We start from the raw sequence: 22850 nt of genomic DNA on the forward strand, positions 1-22850 counted from the left end.
CTGAGGAACATTGAAACCCTTGGGTTGGGGGGAAGACATTTGCATTCCTAGCTGCTCCCCAGTGGCTCTCCCTACATTGCACAGGTCAAGGCAGAGTAAGACTTTGTTAAATGTGGCTGCCTTTGCTTCTTAGAGAGTTCAGAAACCAAAGCGGGAGTCGCTTCCCTAGCTTGACTGCAGCCTCAGAGATGGGGAAGCCCCACTGCCGCCCTTTGCATCTGGTCCTAAAGGAGGAGCAGGATTCAGCACTACCTGTGAACAATGACTCCCTGCTTCCCCCAGGCTGCTCCTTTCTGCAAGGTCCTCTGGTCATCAGTGCCTCCGGAAAGCCACTTGCATTTTAGCCCAAGCTTTTGTCCCAGATCATCTATGTCATTGTGTTGCGTCTATTGGTTCATCTGTCTTCTTTTCCAAGACAACACCATGCATTCCTTTGAGCCTGGGGTAGCCTCTTTCTTTTTCTTGTTGTGTTGGTACCAAAAATCATTGCAGACATCATGGGCATAATTTAGAATACATAATGAGATGATTCTCTTGTGTGCTTTCCTCAGATTAGTTCCTGTATTTATAGTTGATGTCTCTAATTATTCTTATCATTTCATTCCACTTAGTGGTCTCCTTTTCTCCTGTCTTTTCTTCTCACCCCCTTCATTTGCCTTGGAATGTATCTGTTCATTTAATAGTTATCCACTGAGCTCCTACAATGTACCACATTATAGATAGGAGATCCATATATAGATGTGTGATCTAATCGGGGCACATGGGATTAGAGCTGACTCAGGATGATGACACATCCTAAATTGGTTCAACCTCCCCAGCTGATATTCCCCATGGAAGGGGGATTAACTGTATCTAAGCAGTTGTGTTGCTGGGGGTGGGGGAGGGACTCTTATTCCTATACATATATTGTCTCTTGAATGAGCAGCTCATCTGTTGATGAATGAGGCCACCCAGGCACCACACTGTTTCCTGGAGTCACCTTCTCATTCGGAGGTTTCATAATGAGAGCATGCTTTCTTTGTGGGAGCAGGTGTGTGGTAGACTTGGACTCCTACGCTGTTCTTCTGAGTATTCCCAGAGATCGGCACCTCTCTGCTCTGGTTTGACTGTGGTTGTTTTTGTCACCTCCACAGGGCTCTGTTGTTTGTTCCTGGAGCAGGGAGACATCTGTCATCCTCACTGAGCCTTGACAGATGCCACATTCAAAGAACCAGCACTGGTTTGAACAGAGAGAGCAGTAGCTGTACTGTCATTGCCAGGCTGGCTCAGACCTAACCACTCTTGCTGCCTCCTCCCAGGGCATAACCCTTCCTGCCAGCTCCTGCAGAAGCAACCATCCTGGGCTGGGATGTTCCGAAGGCTTGAGCAGAAGGATTCCAACCTGGGAGGTGCAAAGGGGAGCCAAGCAGTGTGATGCCTATTGGGTGGTATGCACCCCATCTTGTACCCCATCTTGACCCCACTGTGACAAGACTCGAAAGTTGATCCTGAGCACAGTGGGGAAGACCTGGCAGGACAACACCTCCTCGGGGATGAGAACTGGAAAGTGCTGCACCTGACCCTTGCTGTCTCCAAGAATCAGAACTTGCGTAAATAGCGTGGGCACGAACAGAACACGTGGCAGGCACTGAGTAGTCAGGACACCAGCTGTTGCATAACAGATGGGCTGACTGAGAGGACTTCAAAGGCAAAACTTAGAGCAATGAAGATAATATATCTATGATAGGGTCAAAGACAAAGGAGAACCAGACATGGATTCCTTTGAACTAGTAGGGAGACCTTGGAAATAATTTATATGATACATGACGTTCCTTATGTTGGACATCATATTATGTTGACCATTTACTACCAATTCCCAATGAATCCTAATTGAGCATCCTGAGAGTGTTCATGGACTTGCTTTGGAGAAGACTGGGTTGAGGGTAGTATCATTTGGCATGCTCCCAGACAAAGTCTGTGTCTGGAGAACAATGCTGGAGTCAGATCTCGAAGCTGAGGAGGAAAAGGGGCTTGCATGTTATATATAGGAAAGGTCATCAGGGACTGGGACTTTTTCTTTCTAGTTCCTCTGATTCTTCCCTGCCTATGTGACTCATGGCCCCAGGACCCCCAGCCTGTTTTACCCTCTTCTCCTCTACTTCTGAGCCACTCTTTCTTTTGGAAGCTGACATTTGCATTCTCCCATTATTCTTTCTGAATTTTCCCAGATCATATTTGTGAGTCATCTTTCTCTGGCTCTTTTAAGCAGTGAAGGGACGCTGTGCCTGGCAGTGCAACTGAGAGCTGTCTTTATCAGAGTGACAGTCTCTGGAACTTATAAAGCATCAATTTGAATATAGGAAACAAGAGTTTGAGAAAGGCCAGCCTTCCCTTCATTTAAAATATTGTATCTCAGGGGAGCGTTAATTTTTTAAAAGTAACTCATGTATTCCAAAAAAGCAGAGAACTCTGCTAGATAAACAATGAAGATGTTTCCTTAAGAGACATTTTTTTATTCAGCTAATGAGGAAGCAGCAGGGGAGAAGGGATAGAAAGTGCTGAATGAAATACCCAAGCGTGGGTCTGGCACCAAGGCTACATTCATCATTCCTGTCTCTCAGAGAGTTCTAAGCAGAGACAGACAGACACCTCTGACTCTTAGTCTTAACTCTGCTATTGCCTTCTTGAGCATACCAGTGGAGAAAGGTTTGTATGAGAACTTTTGTGTGCAGGTGGTGGGAGGAAGTGATACAGTGGAAGCTTCTCAATTTAAGTTATTAAGGGGAAGGTGATGAATCAAATAGCTGATGTAGGGAAGCTTTGAATGTATTCTTCTCCCTCTGAAGGTTTGATGATTTCCATCTAGGAAAGAAGCTGTTACTAGAATGACGATGGGAAGGACACATACAAATTGCATTATGCCTAAGGCATGGGAGTATGAGACTTGGAGATGGGGAAGATGACTGAGTGTAAGGGGTAGAGGTGGGCTTGGACCTTGAATTTCTAGAGGAAAGCAGGGTTGGGCAGGCTTTGGAAGTTTGCCAAATGGCTGTCAGCAAACAACAATTGTCTTAGAACATGGATTGCTTGTCTGATGTTGTATTGCTTCTTGATATAATTGGTTCCCTCCAGTTTGCCTTCTGTCTCTTACCTCTGCTTTCTTCTGTGTTGGGTAAGTGCTCACTGGCTTCTTCCATGAGGTCCCAGGGCAGAGTCAAGTGCATGACATACCCTTTCTTCCTCTGAATGGAAAACCTTTACTGAAAAGAATTTCTCTTTCACATACAGCTCTTATAGCCGAGACCTACAGCTTGACTTTAATTGGTTCACATTAGTTGATGTGCTCATTCTAGAACCAGTGAAGATGGCCTCAGGAAGACAGACCTGGTGGACTTCCTGGGCTTGTCATGCTTGGGCAGGTACTCTGGGGGTGGAGGTAGGGACATACCTGAACTAGAGGGTTGGAGAACAAAGGATAAGGTCAAGTTTTGTTTCCAGAAGCAGCAACTGATGCTTGTCACTGAAGGTAAACTATCAATTTGATATGGTTTGCTCACACAGGTTTGCAGGGCCAGCCCTGGGATGATCCACATTTCATTAAGATCATTCTGTCTATTTCCTTTTCTGTAATATACCTGTTATTGTTAGGATTCTCTTGCCGTCCTCTTGCTACATGTTGAGAGGGCCTCCAGAGCCTAATATAACAACATGGATTTGGTCCTATAGATGAAGGCAAAGACAAGTGTTAAGCCCACACTTACTTGTTCCCCAATCACAGATTTAAGAGATTGCTTCTGTCTTCAAGGCCAAATGGTAATTTTGGCTGTCAACACTGAGCTAATAGTTTTGAAAAGATTTTTAAATGTATTTCCCTATCAGTTTAATTTTACTTTTTATTAAACAAATCCTAAAGAAATTCTTATAACTGCCTGTTGCCACTAGCTTACTAATGTTCCAGGTAGCTGACTATTCCATGTGAAGCCATGTCTTAATAACAGTCTGTTTATGTCTGTTTTATAGGAGAGGAAACAGCCATCGCGGCATGTGGCTGTCTGAGTTCATGTCAAGTAGAGGCTTCAGTATCCATGTTCCTATGTGTGGGTTGATATATGTAGAGATAAAAAAGATATGTTCTCTATGCTTGAGCTATATGTAATAGCTTTGCCTTAATATTTATATAAGTGAATGAGTAATACATTGCAATGGGAATAAAACAGCAGGAAGTGATTAATTTTGCCCGAGTGTAGTCTGGGAAACGGAAAGGGACATCTGAGTTGGGTCTTGATGAGTGAGGAGGAGTTTCCCTTGTGAGTATTGTGTGGGAAGAGTCTGTTCTTTAATGGAGTAGTGCATGAGTTTTTTATGAGATGGGGCTGTCAGGTTTAGGAAACAGGAGGTCACCTTTAACTTTTGTCTTTATTCTTCATATGGATGGCCCCAAAGATTTACATTTATATTTTCATTTGTAGAGAGGAGAAACCTAATAAACTAGCTGCAGATAACAAGGATTTGCTATCTCCTCTGATTGGGAAACACAGACTTGAGGTGACTTAAGGGGTTGTTTGCTCTGTTGACTAGATAGAATCTTCTTAGGGTCTGACTTCTTTTCTTCTTATTGTCTGGTCTAACACTATGATGTGGTCATTAAATAAAAGCTTGTTTGGAGCCCCTCAGATGTTTGTTTCTGTTATATCCTTCCTTTACAATGCCCAGCAGGAAAGAAGCCCATCTTTATGCTAGCAGTGCTAGTGTAAGACTGAGAGACACTGTTACTGGACTTTCTTGGCTCATGGGACCACCCCTGAACCAAACAATCCTTGTTCCCACAGGATAAAGACCATCGACAGACTCAATTGTTCTCCACCATTGGGGTCCTCAAATGGAATCTGGGGTATTGGGGCCATGAATTAGGGCCATGAGGAAGTGACCAGGGGATCCTTAGAAAAGCATCCATATTAAGAGAAGGCATCAAGGAGATGTTTGCCATGGTTTATGTTTACAGCAACAGTCTCACCTTCTCTGGAAGTCAGAGAGGTGCATACTACTGGCAAGAAGACTACACAGAATAATCTAGAACTTTACAGTAAAAAACTGTTCTCGGACTTGTTCAGGGGTGTCTTCAAAGGAGACTGGTGACTTGATACTTACAACACTACCACCACCACCCCCTCCCTAGAAGGGCAGCTAAATTCATGGAGTGGCAAATTAAGGAAGGGAAATGTTTTCCAAAATGACCTACATCGATGAAAGGAAGAAGTGTCTAAAAATGTTAGCTCAGCACTAAGATATGTGGAATCATAATTGAGATAGGATTGCCCAAGAGAAGGCAAGTAATTGGTGGTAGCTGTCAGGCCTGGGGTTCAACTCCAGGCATCATCACTTTTATGAGAAGCAGTAATGTGTCCCAGGGACACAGAACACACTCTTCAGTGTGGCAGTACCTGCATGCTGGCTGCATGGTGAGCTAGACCTGGGTGCATGCCCCACTCTACCATGGATCAGGCATGCATGGGTCAGTCAGTCATTCATTCAGCATGTGCCTTTCTCCTTCCAGCATAGCTAGGCAGATGCAGGATGGCAGATACTTCTGTCTTCAGTTGTTCTGTCAGTGAATGATGGAATCAGGCACTGTCCACATGATGTAGGGTTGATGTGAGAACTGGATGAGCCCATCCTCATTTTATCAATTGGTAGATAAGTGTTACTCACTTTTCTGTTGTGGCGATAGAACACAATGATGAAGGCAACTTACAGGAGAAAGCGTATATTTTGGCTTATGGTTCTAGAGGGTTAAAGTCCATGATGGGGACAGCATGGTAGCAGGTGGCAGGCACGGTGGTACGACTAGAAAGCTGAGAGCTAACTTCTTCAACCTCAAGTATAAAGCCGAGGGGGTGGGGAGAGAACTAGAAGTCACATGAGTCTTAATTTTAAAGCCTGCCTCAAGTGAGGCATACTTCTTCCTGTAAGGTCACCCCCCCACCAAACCTCCCTAAACAGCACCACTGACTGGGGACCCAGTTTTTACATACCTGAGACAGTGGAAGATCTATCTCATTCAGACCACCAAGATATATATATATATATATATGTATATATTACATACATGATATATCATATATATACATGCATAATATATATTATGTATGTATGTGTGTATATATAAGATGTTTACCTAAAAATAATTGTAATTTTGATTAGATATATAACACGATAAGTATTCACTTGTATATATATATATATCCCCATACACCTACATAATATATGGAAAGCATTCGTATTCCTGCTTACTAAGCACTATTAGTATGTAAACAGATGGCACCATGGATTGTTGCCAGGAGCCTTACAGTCATTGCATATAGATTGTCTGTCATATAACAGACTCTTGATAAATGCCAGCCATTATAATAATTATTATGTTGATTGAACTGCTTAATAATAATGGGATTCTTCTGAATCTGTTTGTGCTTCAGTGCTTAGTGCCAACACTGTCCCCCTTGGACCTTATAATTGCTTAATGACAGGCTCCTTCTTTTTTCTTGTGGATGCCAGGGCAAGTTTGTGTGCTCTCTTGATGTCGTATGCCCAGGGGTAATTACCAGGATGAGGATGCATACCACAGTAAAGTGTTCCCCAGTTCAGGGCTCCCGTTGCCTATTCTAGAGACTTTCCAGCCATTTGTCACAGTCTCATTTGAAATGCATGTGGTTTTCATCCGTAATATCTTGATTGTCCCATTAATCTCCTTTAAGCATCATAAAAAATACAGAAGGATGGATCCCAAATAGTCACCAAGTTGTAATTTTGCATTCAAGGGAGCGTTTGCTGCAGACGTGAAGAGACTGATGTTCCCCGTTTGGCAATCCGATTTCCAGAGATGTCAGAAAGGCCATTGTGTTCTGAATTACCAACCTGTTGGCCAGGCTGCAGCTCTGTTTGCCCCTAATATGTTTATATCTTTGGCTGTTTTCTCATCTCCAAGTTCTTTGTCTTCCTCCCAGCAGATGCTCTGCAGTATCTAGTACCTAGAGAAGTGGCCAGGGAATAGCTTTTGCTAGAGCATCAAGAAGCTTGGAAGTTCTGTTTGCCCATATTCTGAAGAACCTGGCTACAGACATAGCTCACCCAGAAAGAGCAGCATTTATTTTATCAATATGCACACATCATCCCCTAAGGTGTTATGTTTTAATGCAGTGACCGTTAGCTACATGTTAATCGTATTTGAATGAAATGCCAAGTACAGGAGTAAGGGAGATGCCTCGTCCCCGTAAAGCATGCGGACCCGAGTTTTATCCCCAGACCTGTTTAGAAAAAAGAAGTTTATCAGGTGATGTGTGTTTATAATCTCAGATATTGGGAAGTGGAGACTCCCTGGCCAGCCAGCCCAACTCAATAAGGTAAGCTTAGACCTATGAGAGACCTTGTGTCAACAACAAACAAACACAAAACCGAGGTAGATGACTCTTGAGGAATGACACTCTGTAACATATGTGCCGGCACACACATGATGAACACACACACACACACATGACTTACAAGTTTTATTCCTCATTTGCACTAGCTATTTTTCAAGTACTAAGTGTGACTGTTTTTTGGGAGAACATTTCCATTAGTGGAATAAGGTGTCCTAGCCAGGAATTGGTAGAAAAAGGAAGGAGTGTTGAACGTCCATAGTATATGATTCATAGTGTCATGGACCACCAAGGGCCTAGTATGCCTTTCTTAACTCTGCTTGTGTTCCCCACTCCCCATAGCCAATCCACGTTTAGACCAGGAAAATAAAGATTGTTTCTCGATCTAGCATCAGCACTCAATGAAAAGAAGAAAAAAATCATTTTAGAGAATGTCAATGAGCAGTTTTCTTCCTAATTTGCACCCTGCCTTTTGACAGCATAATACATATGTTGTCACCCATTGGTGAAAACATATGTAACCCTTGGGCGTTAGTAGTTGCGTTGAATGCCATGAGAAAGTCTGGGTGGAAGCTTCCTGTGATAGGATTTAGGAGAAATATTCAGGCATATTGCCTAAAAAGTCAGCACTGGTCAAGTACATTTAAGTAATCCTATCTAACCTGAATTTGAAAGTATCTGCCTATGAATCCCTCTGGTGGACAAATCTACTCCACATAACTTGGTTTAGTCGTTCAGCTCCAAAAACCACAGATCAGACATGACTGGGAGAACAGAATTGTTTTGGATAGCCTTGGGCTGATGTTTGCTATTGCTTCACTGTTAAATGTCAATAGATTACTCAGTGATAATAGATGCAAGGGGATAAACGTGACTGCATGAATATCACAAGAAGCCTATAGATCTCCCGGGGACCCTCCAGACCTACTTTTGAGAGTGACTCATTAAGTCTATTTGTAGAGTTGTGTTCACATCCTCGGAAAAGGCTTCTTAATTTTCCTTACTTGGGAAGGGAGGAAAAGCAAGGGCTAGCATTGGCTGACTGGTTGGATTGATGAAGCAAAGGAAACTCCCCACCTGCCTGGAGAGATCTGAGATCAGAGGGACAGAGCCTGGTTTTGTGAGGGATGATGTATCTGCATGACAGTGCTCAAAACTTCTAACAAGAATGGGGGTGGAGGGTGGGGGAGTCATAGGATTCTGTGCATCTGTGGTTGACTTACCAGGCAGGCTAGAGTCTGGCAGAGAAAGTCTAGATTCCTCCAGAGGCTAGAATCTCAGAACCAGAAGATAAATTTCTCCAAATATCATGGTAGTTGAGTTCACTGAGGCAGCCTGAGAATCTCAACCTGGGATAGGAGTCTGTGTGTGTGTGTGTGTGTGCGCGCGCACATGCGTGCGTGTGCACATGTGTGTATGTGTCCATCTTTTGGCCTTTCCTCATCTCTGTGTCAATTGATCTCATAAAAATGAGATTTTTTTCCAGTATCATCACCAAGGAAACGCTTGAGGATTTATAATACTCTCAGTGTATTGCAGCAAGAAATGTAATCATGACTTACATTTCTGTAGCCATTTGAATAAAGTCTTCAATAAGCATCTTCTTGGGTCTTCTGAAGTTATTTCTTTGTCCTTCAGAATCTTGGTTCATTTGACATGTTGGCTACATAGCAGCATATAGCAGGGGATAGCAACAAAACTGGTTGAAGGGAGAGAGGGGGAAGCCCAGCCTGCTGGCCTTCTGTCCCACCCCCACAAGCTGCCCCCAGCAGCTGAGTCAGGCTCTGAGTCACCAGTGAGCAATCCCCATGTCCCCAGAGCATCATCCCACTGAGTCCTCACCATCACCAGGTATGACTCTGAGATCCTCGCAGTGACTGGGAGAATGTCAATGAGGCTGTCTCTGGCATGAAGGACACAGCCAAGGAGGAGAGAGCAAAGTCAGGACTGTTGAGCTCAGTTCAGGACAGGGTTGTGATGAGAGCAATGCAGAGGAAGGGGCTTTTAAGGATCATCTACCTAATGGGGTAGCAATTAGAATCTTGATAGGTTCCTTTCTTGATTGCAGTATATTTCTTTTGTATATGTGCAAATGTGGGGGCATCTTTATGCATGTATAGGCCAGAGTATGACCTCTGTTCACAATCTTCAGATACTCTCCCACTTCTTTATGACAAAGAGTCCCTCGTTATCCTAGAACTTTCCAAGTAGGCAAGAAAGCAAGCCCTAGGGCTGAGATTAGTATTGGAAGCATCATGCCTGGCTTCTTCCCTACTTCTCCCTCCTTCCCTCTCTCTCCCCTTCCTCCCCCTCCTTCCTTCCTTCCTTCCTTCCTTCCTTCCTTCCTTCCTTCCTTCCTTCCTTTCTTCCTTTCTTCCTTCCTTCCTATTTATTCTTTGTGTCTTTCACATCATGTCTCCTAATCCCAGCATCTCTCCCTACTCACACCAGAATAAAACAAAACATAATTTAAGAGAAAAAAGAGGGGAGGAAGAAAGGAAAACTCTCATTGTGGAAGGTACAGTGTGACACAGGGAGTAACACTGTAAATCCCTTTATCCATACATTTATACATGCAGGCATTCATCACAAAGAATCCATGGTCTTGTTTGAGGACCCTGGTCTCTGCTACACCATCGACCCTGGGCCCATACTGGGACTCTTCCTGGACGTCCTGTGGTTGCACTGTGTCGTGGTAATTGGTCTGCAGGATGATCCCCACTTCCTGCCTGTGCTCCACCAGATCGCAGATGAGGTGGATGTTGGAGTCCATCAACACACAACACTGTGTAAGGGGTGGGACCACTTCTCCTGTTTTGTGTCCTCAGGGTCAGTTCTTCCATACCTATACCATCAGTACCAGCTCTGCTGTGATGCCCAGGCAAGCTGTAGGGGCCACTTTCCCCTGTGCTGCAGCTGATAAGGGGCAGGGACGGTTCTCCAACTCTTATAATCTTAAGACCAGCTCTTCCACCTACCTCAGACATTGCTAGGTGGGGACAGGGGCATCTCTTCCCCACCCATGCTACCACATGACAGATGAGTACTGGGGGTAGCTCTCCCATACTCTCACAACACTGGGGTTGGTTCACTCACACCTTTGCCCACAGGGTCAGCTCTACTGTGTTGCCCAGCCTGCCTGGCTTTTTAAAAACATATATTTTTGGGCAGTTGAACTCAGGTCCTCATGCCTGCAAGGCAAGTGCTTTATTGTCTGATCTATATCCCCACCCTGGAGTATTAATAGAAACTGATTTGACTTCTAGGCAGATTCCTGGAGGTAACGTTAGAATTGGTAAGCACTGACTACTGGGTGGGCTGTTTTGAGCATCTGTGTGCATCCTGCTTGATTAGTGTGCCAAAGATGTGCATGAGGTTTCCCAGCTACCCCAAGTCCCTTTGCTTAGTCACAAATACCTGTACATCTCTCTCTATCCAGCCCACCTTCGGGGGTCAAGGCCTGCCCTGTCATTGAGCCTCTCTCACCACAAATAGAGGTGTCAACTGCAGCAATCATATAGTGGATAGTTTTTTTTTTCTTTAACAAAGATGAATAGTTGCCTTTTGTAAACACATTCATTCTCGTGTCTATTACATGTCATCTTCCAGGTGCCTTTGTATTCAGGCCTGTGCAGTGGGCACATCCAACAGTATAACTCACTTGAAGATTAAAACTCCTAAATTTGATAATAACACATTTTCCCAAAGGTTGATCTTAGATCCTGCAAGTTGGAGAGGCTATTTTCCTACTTCAGAGAGGGTAACCACCGTGCTCCTGAGATGTCACTATGGCCTTAATCTAAACTGAAATCAGGGAAACCAAAGCTGGGTCTTCCTTTTAACCTTGGCTAATGATTTCTCTACTGATTCCTAATAGGAAAGAACTGTTGACAATGTTCTTGTAGAGAAAGAGGATGAGAAGAAGAGGAACTCACTTCATTTTTCAACCCCAGTTCTGCTGTGGACTCCTTCATGGCGTTGGAAGCAACTTACTGACTCCCTGAGTCTTTACATCTGCCCTAGGAAAGGGCCTCACGTCACCCTTGGCCCATCTGTGGGAGGATAAGGAGTGCTGGATCAATGAGGGTACTATAACAAAATACCACAGGCCAGGAAGCTTATAAACAACAGAAACTTATTACAGTTAAGAAGGTGCTGAGAGTCCAACATCAATGTTCTGGAAGGGTCCATTTCTGCTAAGGCCTTTCTTTCTGTTTGTTAGATGATACCTTGTTTTGTAGTCAGGGTGAAAAAGGCTTCACCTCATTTGTGGGGAGCTCTGCAACCTTGACCCCATGACCTTCGCAAGACTTGTCTCCTAACGCAGTCACATTAGTGACTGGATTTCAGCATATGGATTGGAGGCACACACACATTCAGACACAGAAGGGAACGTTTCAGGTCTATATTGTGAAAGTGTTTGCAGAGTGATGGAATTCATTTTCTAAGGCAAACATCATCTTAATATTTGAAGATTTCCTGGTTTTAGTATTAGTTTCAAGGAATTTAGCATCAGATTTTTGATTTGCTGAGAGAAAAGGAAGGGAGGGGCAGCTTTTATCTGGAATCTCAGTGCTGTTTTGAGTACAGCCAGCAATGCAAAAATGTCCTCCAAAGAATAGTGACAGTCCATCCTCAGAACAGAATGCTTACTTTTGTCTACCTGTGGCAGTTTCTGAAAGTCCTTGGGAAATTTCATGTCTAATTCTCTGTCAGGTCCCTTCCGGAACAATCAGTATGTTCTTCCATATCCTTGTCTGCTAAGGGTATCCCGGAACTACATTCCAGAAGCCTGTTGGTTAAGAGAGAGGGGAAGCTGCCTTTCTTACAGGCAAGGACCATCGCCCCCACTGGATGCCTAACTTATATTCAAAGGGCTATTCATTTCCCAAATGATCTGATCTGGGTCTCACTCAGCTTGCCAGGACTGTGCCAGTCTGACCTTCTTCCCCGAGTCCCCACCTTCCTGGGGTATCTTGGACTTCATTTAACATGTGACCAAGAGTGTCTGAAGGCTGAGAGTATGGAAGACAATGGCTACTTATTTCTAAGAAGCAATGGCAGTTGGTTAATTTTTTTTATTTTTATTTATTTACTTATTTGGTTTTTCAAGACAGGGTTTTGCTGTACCAGTGAAGCTTGTCGCTCTTGTAGACCAGGCTGGCCTCAAACTCCCAGAGATCCACCTTCCTCTGCCTCCTGAGTGCTGGGATTAAAGGCGTGCGCCACCACCACCCAGCTCAGGTGGTTCTTAATAGATTTTCTGTAATGCCATAATATGTTTCTCCACTGATGCAGTAAGCCAAATAAGGCCAAACTAAAAAAGCAAAAGAACAGGTTTATTTGAGCACAGCAACTCCCACCTGAGTCCTCCAGCCTCAGAGATTGGGGTCGGAGAAGTCACGTGGCCAAACTATACACCCTGGAGGTGAGGGGTGATGATGTGTCCTCCGCAGGCAGCATTTGTGCCTAAGTATGGTCAAAAACTGACTGCTTTAGGTGAAATCTTGGGTTACTGGCAACTTCAGGGAAGGAGCTGCTGCAGCCAACAAGAATGCAAAGCTGGAATGTTTGGCACCTTTTTCCTGTTGGAGATTCTCTCAAAGGGTGGGGTTTGGAGAGAGAGAGGAATGAGGCTTTTCAGATCAAGCAGGAGTGAGCTGAAGGTTCCAGCTCAGCAGTTCTCTCTAACTTAAAGTACTCAGACATGCTGCTTCTGAAATCACACTGAAGCGTATCCTGCTCCCCTCAAAGTCTGGAGAAGGTTAGAGACCCCATCCTTGTGGTACGTTCATGCACATTCATATACTAAAGAGCCTGCAAGATCCACGGTAAAGGACCTGTTTGTTCCAGTGATTCCCAGTAAAACTACAGAGTATGTGCAGACGTGTGCTCACCAGAGCCAATCTGTAAACAAGTCTGTTAAGTTTTGAGATCTGCTGACCTTGCATGGGCAGCCCAACCATCACGTGCCTCAGCTTCTTTATCTGTAAAAGGGGGTCACTAAAATGCATCTGTCTGGTAGGAACATCATGAGAACAAGCTGTTTTAAGCAAACTCGGTGTAGTTTCTGAACTATCGTAACTTGTGTGTTAGCTGATTTCAGCTGTGGTACTATCAGGGATTATTTGTTGAAAGCTCTTAGCAGCCTGCCAGCGTGGTTTACTGACTTCCCCCATGAAGTGGTGTGAAACAGCCTTCCTCTTTCAAGAGAATACGGCAGCCACACCTAGTCTTTTTCCTTAGCTAACTGTGGCAGATGGTGGTCCGTGCCTGTGTATATGGCTGACTGGGTCAGTTCCTCTATTCAACAGTCAAGGTGGTTAGAAGAGACACTCTTTACAAGGGCGCATCCTCCCATTCTCCATTAGAGTAGAGGGTTCCTATTGCATCCCAATATGGATGAGCAAAACAGGAAGCATGCCTTCGCTGAATTTTGAAGAAAAATTCTAGTTATCAATTACAAAATGAGATGTCCTTCAGGCTGAGGGACAAGAACACAATGAATGACCGGAAGTACAGCTGTAAGGCTTTTTAAATAAGAAGGAGGGAAGGACAGGCCAAGATTAGTAACCAACATGCTTTCCCTACTAAGTTGGCTTTCAGAGCGAAGGGTCAGAGCTGAGGGAGAATTGCTTTGGAAGTGCTAAGCTGCCATGTCTTTGTTTGATGTTGGTGAAAGCACACTTGACTTTTGCATGACTGCTCTGGAAATCACTCAGTGGAGCCGCATCACCTGGAGCTGGCCTGAGTCTGTGAAATAACAGATTCAGTAGGACAATTTATTTTGCACTCAACTATTTTAGAGGATCTACTGCTCTTCCTTCACGTCCTCACATTGCCTTTCTTGCCCCAGTGTCTTTGAAAACATCCCTGTCATGGTGGGGGGGTCTAGTATCAGCCGTACATAAGTGTGTCCATGACTCCATGGCTCCATGGGTATGTCTGGGTATGGAGGCAGATTTCACCTGGAAGTCATGGAGGATGAGTAGTTGAAAGTCGAGTCAACTGGGGTTGGGGCTCCCTCATCCACACATCAGGAATTATTTACCGAGCACTGACTGTACGGCACATGTTTAAGGCATGAATGTAGAGCGGTGATCAGGGAGGCCAAACAGAAACCCACAGTCAAGTCCTAGAAACTGTGGGTGGGAGTGACATGCTGCATGCAGGGTGTGTAAGTGACAAGACCTGTGATGGTGACAGTAGCTCACTTGGCCTATCCCCATTCTACCTGTTATGTAGGAAAAACAACTTGTTCTCCCCTCTTCTATCACCTATCATATGTTCTCTGGGATATTTGTTTTGCCTTTGTCTGTTGACCCAAGGGGTAGACACTGCTATGAAGCCCCTACATCATGCTTTGACTGGGATTTGTTTTCTGGTCAGAAGGAAGCTGACTCAGATCTACTAGACCCGCCAAGTCAGAAACCTGTTTTTCAGAACCTTCAATTTGGCTTTTCTTGGGCTCAATCCATAGTTTGAGGACATCGAGGCAAAGCCACCACCTAGCCAAGGCAGAGCTGGGAAGTGAGGTGTGGCTCTGAGTGCTGGCCTTTGGACGGGTCCTGGAGTGAGTATGGCTGATAGAGGTTAGGTGTGGCTCTGAGTGCTAACCTTTCAGCACATCCTAGAGTAAGCATGGGCAACAGAAGTGATGTGCAGCTGTGTGAAGAGTTCTGGGTCATATCTTAAATCCCCAGAAGCAAAACAGGAACCCCTAAATAGCCATTGCATCATCACTCATTAATTTCCTCAGTCAACACTTACTCCCCAAATACAGAAATCAGAAATGCTGGGATTCTGGAATTAGATTACGGGATTTGCAGTCCTGTCAGTTTTACTATCTATCTCTGCAGCTTTGAGCAAGTTCCGTGATTACCCTCCACGCCTCAGTCTTCTCCTTTGTAAAGTATAAACATTTGCTGCCATGAAGGAAGGTTGCTGTGAGGGCTAATACAGACTGAGAGCATGCATGCTGGTGCTCACTGACTTTTGCCCACTGACTCCTCCTTGTCCCCAGTCTGTTGACGGCCATTGGTCTGGTGTAGGGCAGAGAGTCAGTGATGGTAAGCAGCAGCTCTGGGTTACTCATCTTGTGTTTCCAGGAGAAGAGCTGGGTCTCCCCAAAGCAATGAATCAGCATGAAGCATTGAGACAGTGACAAGTTCTTTGATGTTAACAAAAGATGGTAGGAAGTAAGCAACTGAGAACGAGGACCAGTGCTACGTAGAGAGGGTGAGGGGAGAGCGGCAGTTCTTTGGGAAATGTGAAATCAACAGGTCATTGGGATTCGCTAAGGAGAGATGGAAGAGAGAAGGAAGAGAGGAAAGGAAGGAGGAGGAACAGCAGAAGGGGAAGACGGAGCGCTGAGATACAGAGACAGAAACCCAGACAGAGGGAGACTGACTGCTTGGATTTCCAGGAGAGAGATGAGCAATTAAATAAAAATTGATCCTGGGGCCAAATAAACTTCAAGATAATTGCTTCTTCTGGTAGCAAATCATTATGACTTACAAATGAATTCATCTTTGTAACTTTTCAGGACCAAAATATCCTTGAGAGATGAATTAATCCTCCTTTTCTCTCCTCTTCCATCACCTGATCGCTCGCCTCTGAATTGGATTGAAATTAAGGGTCATTGGTTTGGAAGACCTTATGAACTCCCTGTTAATAGACGGGTGGCTTTCCCCTCAGCCTGGCTGGGTCCCCTCTTCGATGGCTGGGTCCCTTCCCCTCTTAGGGCAGGAACACTTCTGAACTTGTGCTCAAGGCAGTAAGTCTCACAGTACGATCCAGTTTTCCTCCACGCTTCCCAGTTGCAACAGTTAGGCAGAACTCGGGAACCCGGGAGCTGTGCCGCAGAGATCTCTGTGTCAGTCTTCAGATGGGACAGTGCAAGATGGCGGAGCTGCCGCATGTGCCCTGGTGGATCTCGAGCCTGGCTTATCAAGAGCCGCACGACTCTCTCTCTGCAGTCTTCTTCTGTCTTCACTCACTCAGCGCGGAAGCCTTTGATCAAATAAGCTACTCAGGTCTGCTCCTGAACAGTTTACAAAGTTATTTTTTCCCTTTTACTAAAATAACTTACATACCTTTTCCTGCCCTGGTCCCTCTGGCTTTGTGGTTTTGTTTTCTTGAACGTATTTGTAATTTTTTTGAAATTGTCTTATTGGTACCTTCATGCGTGGTCTGTGTCCCTACGTGTCTAGAAACAGTATCTGGCAAGAGGGTGTTGCTAAACATATGAGAACAAAGTGAATGCGGCTGGGGCAGGAGCTTCGATGGTAGAGTGCTTGTCTAACTTTTCCAAGGCCCTTGATTCAGTTCTCAGAAGTGTCTGAGCTGGGCGTGGCGGCACCTGCCTGAAATCCTAACACTCAAGATCGGTTGAGTCAGGAGGAGCAAAAGTTCAAGGCCATCTTCAGCTAAGTAGGAAGTTTGTGAACAACCAGAGCTACCTGAGACTCTGTCACAACAACACACACACACACACACACACTCATGCACAAACATAGATGCGTGCATGCAAATATGCCTTGAAGTGTATGCAGCTGGCTAGCAATGCATCTAGTTTCTCTTTCCTGGTTTGTCCCATTTCTTCCTCTGTGGTCCAGGGTAGAGTCATGTCATCTCATCTAGGCAGGTTAGATGGAAGGACTACTTAAGAGATGAACTTTAGAATCAGATTCAAGTACAACTTACCACATATGTGACCCCAGTAAATGGACCACTTCCCAGATCATGCTTCTCAGTACAGTGTGTCATTTACAATAAGAATGCAATATTACTTTTGTTACCAGCTACTGAGACAGAAGTCCTGTCCCCTGTCTGGCCTTCTGGCGTTACTTCTCGGTGTCTGGGAACCTGGGGTTACTGGTCAGCTGGAGTAGCCTAGGGACCATATGGGCACAGTCATACTAGTCTCAATATGTAGTCATGAAGCATTGAGTGTAGAGGAGAGGCTATAAGGAAAATGGCCAGCCTGTGTGGAAACAAGCTCTTTGGTCAAGATGGATGCATTTGAGGTTTGGGGAGGTCCTGCCCCTTAAGGTTCTGTCCTTTCCACAGCCTTTTGGCAAGATTTCCATAATTTTATTACAAACGAGTGTGCGCTGGCCCGACGAATGACACTTGACAGTGATGGGGCATTGCTTTGCTCCTCCAGGCATGGAGAACTTGTTCAATTACGTGCCACCTCTGTGATGGGTGCAATCACAGGCGCACACATTAGCTTCTGATTATACCCTTGTTGAGTCTCTCTTGACAGGAGGGAAATGGATTTACCTTGAGTCACCCCTGAAGTTTGCAAGCAGCTTTGCCCTCTCCTGACAACACCTTCTGTGTTTTTCTAAGGAAAACCACTGACCAGTCCCCAGTGGCATGTGCCTCCAGGCCTGGAGGTAAACTCGGGCTGATTCCCTTAGGGACAGTAGCCCCTGGGGGCTCACAAGGAAGTGACCAGGTGTAGGGTACACCCTGGAAGGGTAGAAGGCCCTGGCTATTGCACAGAGCAGAGTTCTTGGTTTATATACTTAACATATTATATCTGAGTAATATGTACTAGACTATGTATCCTTTGGCCTTTTCATTCATCTATAGAGTGGGAATTGTAATAACAGTTACCTCACGTGCACAGTAGAATTAAGTGAGATATATGCAAAATACTTAGCAGCATAGTGCCTAGGGTATTAATTGCTAAGTATTTTGAAAATTAGTAAAAATTATTTTGAAAATTATGTTGCTGGTTTTAGGAAAGGGGTGGGCCCTCGAGTTCCATCATATCTTTTCCATTTAGTTGCTGTGTGACATTGAACAGATTCCATCCTCCATGCAGGCTGTTTTTGAAGTGAGAGAAGAGAGCACTCTAGCTGAGGGTAGCTGTGAGGATCTCAGTGAGGTAGCCCTTTGAGTGTTAGGAGGAGCTCACCCCACACCAAAGTTGCTTGCTTGTTAGCCACTCTGTCTCCCTCATATGCAGGAGCTTAGAGAGGAGAGGAGCTGAGTAGTTTGGGTCTTAGCTTTAGGAGAGAGGCCTTGATTTCCATCTGGACAGTGGGCTTCATAAGATGGATTTTTCTAAATGCACCACAGTTGGCATTCCGCTAAGGTATCCTGGGACGGGCCAGGATTGCAGTAGGAGTGATTATACTTGGGGATTTTGGGGTGATGTGGGATGTCCTTCTGTATATGTGTTGTTTTTATTGGATAATGAATAAAGCTGTTTCAGCCAATGGCTTAGGCATTATCCTGGCTAGCTCTTAAATGTTAAATTAACCCATTTCTATTAATCTGTGTATTACCACAAGGTTATGGCCTACTGGTAAGGTTCCAGGGTACTTCCTCCTTCAGCAGCTAAATGGTATCTCCTTGACTCCTCCTACACACTCTCTCTATATCTCTGCTTGGATTTCCTGCCTGGCTTTATTCTGCTAAGCCATTGGCCAAAACATTATTTATTCATTTTCCAGTAAAAGCAGCACATATACAGAAGGACATCTCACGTCACTGGGGCTCCTGGGGCTCTTCCCATCAACACTGAGTCCTGGGAGAGTAGCAGGTCTCTTTGTGGTTTTCCCTTTCTCCTTCAGAAACTCCTCTTCGCCCCGCAGGATGTGACCCTGCCCTTTCGGGTCCCCATCACTGTCACTCTGGCTGGAAGGGATCTGGGCACATCTGAACCCTGACTGTGAGCTCTGGAAAGGCCTTCTGAGAGAGGACAGGATTCTGTGATGCCTCTTTTAGAAACTAAGTCAACATTCTCCCTATCAAGGAAATTGTCTGCATAGGATTTGCAACATGTCTAATGCTGTTTCATTTTTAATATCAACACATTTCCTACCCCCAGTTAATTCCCAGTGGCAGTGGCAGTATGTTGAGGAGAGCCCCACACAGAGAGGACAGTCATGTTCCGAAAGGCCCTGGTGCTCAGATCTGATTCAGATTTTGAGGCTGCCTGGGCACAGGCTCTAGGTCCTGGCTGTCCTTTGGAGGCCCCTAGGGATATGGTACATTTGGGATGTGTGTCTTAAAAGATCATATAACCAGCACCTTGAGGTTTGAAGTTAAAGAGTGAAGGGGGCTTCGACCTACCACAGCCTGAGAACCAAGTGGCTACGGTGAGAGCCCTTGTTTCCGAAGAAGGAAGGCCTGCTCTATCCAGGGAGCTGGTGCTGTACCTGAAGAGAAACACTCTGTGCCTCAGTAGTAAAACTGAAGGAAGGTGTGAGGCAGGAGGGTGAGAGAGGCAGACAGACACATGTGGAGAGATGGAGAAACAGAAAATGGTAAGGGGAGAGCTAGAGAGATGAAAGGACTAGAAAACTCTTAGAAAAAAAATCAAACAGGAAATAGAATGGACAGACATATGACATAGACTTGCCAGGGGACATCAAGGAGATAGCATGACCACTAATAAGTACAGAGACTGGACTATGACCCAAACTTTGACATCAGCCCTGGACTTTCATTAATGTTTGCAATAATCCTGTGGAGGAAGTACCATTGTCAGCTTCGTGTTAGTAAAAATGTTGAATTTTCAGAAAGGCAAAGCATCTTATCCAAGGTCACACAGCTTTTGTGAGGAGTCAGGCTAGGACTCAGGTCCATTCCATGCTATGCCCAGTCCATTACAAAGAAGCCATAATCCTGGGGCCTGAAACACAGAAGACTATGTGGGCTCCTGTAGCCTAGGCTGAGAGGCAATCTCTATTGTGTCTCTCACCCAGGACTTTAGTGTTAGTTAAGAATCTTAGAGCCACAAGTAAGGGAGAACATTTTTTTGTCATGAGAAACCAGAGGTGCTTCTCTGTCATATTAAGGGTGACATCTCTAGATCTCAACTCTTTGATAGATGGAAAGCTTTTGGCTTTGGGTTAAGTCAAGTTGTTATGGCTTCCTTGTTTGTCATACTTCTGTAGAATGCTATGGATGGCTTCCATATTCCTTGCTGCTATGTAATATCATTATTGAGTCTTCCAGTTTCTAGGCCATACAGCTTGAGAATACCACTAGGGAGCCAGACTATAGTGTCTACCATATCCCAACAAACCATCCTAATTCCAGGCCCACCTGTAGCCCTTACCTGAAGGGGAAGCACTTGTTTCTGTTTGTAGTTGCAGGTACATACTTGACCCAAGGAACGTTTCTGAGTTGACCTGGTAGACCTGGTATAGGAATACGTCCGAGGAAGAATACTCACTCCATCCTACCCTAGTGTTGCTGGAAATGATGTGAACCAGTTCCGTGTGTCGTGTCTTGAAAATCAAGGCCAGCCTGTCATCTCCTGGGTGCTTATTTTCCCTGTAGACACCTACATGGCTCATACCCCAGGGGAATAGCTGATTAGTTCAGCAAAGAATGGAGAGGCTGGCAAGGGCTGAAAGGGTATGTGAGATTGCCATAAATTATTGACTTGGGATATACATGAGAAAAGAGATATAAGAAATGGCAATAAGAGGCTCAGAGAAAGGGGCCCAAAAAGCCTACCCATGTTTGGATTGGAGATGTCTTTAGACCAGTGTCTTTCAGCTCTTGTTTCATTATTGCCCACATGTGGGGACTTTGTAAACACCATTTCCCCTAACCATGCCCCCTGCTGAGATTTCAATGTCACAAATGCTTTAAGTATCTCACTCCTTTTATGCAGAAGCCAGCATGCTGTGTCTGTACTTCTACATCAAAGGCATAAGATATGTTTTCCAGTTTAGAGGAGACATTGCTGCCATGTAGAATGAATCAAAGACAAAGCTATTCTTGCCTAGGGAGAGAAGAGCTGGCCCCATTTTTTTAAGTTTATATTTGCTTTCTGTTGGGAGTTGTGAGAGGTGGGACATACCTTGAGAATCTACTATGTGCCAGGCACTTCAGATTCATCACCTCTCTTGCTGGTTATGGACAGTTCCAGAACTGGGCCCTGTTTCACAGTCAAGATTCAGCGTGTACACCCCTGCTGGAAGAGACCTGCTCTGTCTTGAACAAGGAACTCATACTATTTCTGTTATGAGGTATATTCAGAGTGGGTGGCACAAGGTGAGTCGGGTTGGAGCTCACGGTGGTACTCCTGGTGGAACAGAACTGGCTCTGAAAAAGAGGCAGCCCAAGTAAGACACGACAGAGGCAGAGACTGTGTGGCTGGAAGGGGCTCTGGCTGACAGAGGTGACTCTCACGGTAGAGCTGAGAGATGCTGCAGGCTAGTTTATTAGGGTTCTGGTTCTGAAAAGCCAATCGGAGTTAACTAAATGGTGTTTCCTCCGGGCACAAAGGCATTCTCTCCAGGCTAGGACAGCAGACAGAGACCCTAAAGGTGGGAGCCCAGGCTTTCCAACACAGAAGCATCTAGACATTGAGTAGTCCTTCAGAATGTCCCAATGGAGACCATTTCTGAAGGAAAGTATAGTATGTGGCCTAAAGGAGATAGAATTCCTGTATTGTTTCCATTCCTAGGACTCCTCTGGCTTACTCACCTTCCCTTCCAGACATCTTGCTGCAGCTCTTACCCATGTGCTTGGATCAGCAGGAATTGACTCCAGTTAGCAAGAGAACCCGCCCCCCTCCCCCCAGCTTTGGTGGTCACAGTGACGGAGCTCTGTTTGCTGCTCTTGTTTCATATGATGCTCAGAATAATCAGAACCAAGGCATCTGGAGTATACGTTTCCCATCTCTGAAGCCTTTGTTTTAACATGTGTTTCCACTGTCACTGAAGTAGAGGAAGAGAAAATCAAGAGTAGTGCGCATAGAAAGTGTGACACATGCCATATCTGTTGACATATTGGCCTAATTAGATTGAATTGCCAAACTGGTGCAACTTAGAATCGACTGGGAGGAAGAGAAAGTCAACTGAAAAAAATTACCTCCATCAGATTTTCTCATGGCCACATCTGGGAGAGAGTGTCTTGACTGATGATTGAGGGTGGATGGCCTAGCCCGCTGTGGGTGGCACTGTCCCTACGCAGGCATGACTGGGCTATATAAGAAAGCTAAGAGCATGAGCTATTGAGTAATCCAGTAAGCTGCCTTCCTCCATGGATCCTACTCTGGGTTCCTGTCCCAACTTTTATCAGTGATGGATTATTAACTGGAATTATAAGACCTGAAATAAAACTCTTTTTCTCCTAAGTTGACTTTCGTCATGGCTTTTATCACAATAATATAATAAAACACACAGCATTGTCCTAGACTTACCATATGACTGACCCATCAAAAAGGTCAGGGAAATGGGGCCTTCTGTGTTCCCAGGATGTAAAGATTGGGGAGCATTTATTAGCAACACTGAGAATGACTGTGATGATGATAATGATGATGATGATGATGGTGATGAAGGTGGTCTCTGAAGATTCAGTTGTAATAATTTTTTTTCTGTTGCCTTTCTCTCTGAAGCACTGCAATTATCCCTCCAGCTGTAGCTTGTTTTGCTGTCTGGTAAATACTTATCCATTGACCCAACTGAAGTCAACAGC

The 22850-nt window shown here is 44.8% G+C and overlaps 1 protein-coding gene across 8 annotated transcripts in view; it reads left to right on the forward strand.

Moving 5' to 3' along the window:
• The window catches only part of Kcnma1 (potassium calcium-activated channel subfamily M alpha 1), a 740126-nt gene that overhangs the window by 251526 nt on the left and 465750 nt on the right, over window positions 1-22850 (forward strand). The window lies entirely within an intron of this gene.

Source organism: Chionomys nivalis, chromosome 12 (genome assembly GCF_950005125.1).
Source record: "Chionomys nivalis chromosome 12, mChiNiv1.1, whole genome shotgun sequence".
Taxonomy (NCBI): Eukaryota; Metazoa; Chordata; class Mammalia; order Rodentia; family Cricetidae; genus Chionomys; species Chionomys nivalis.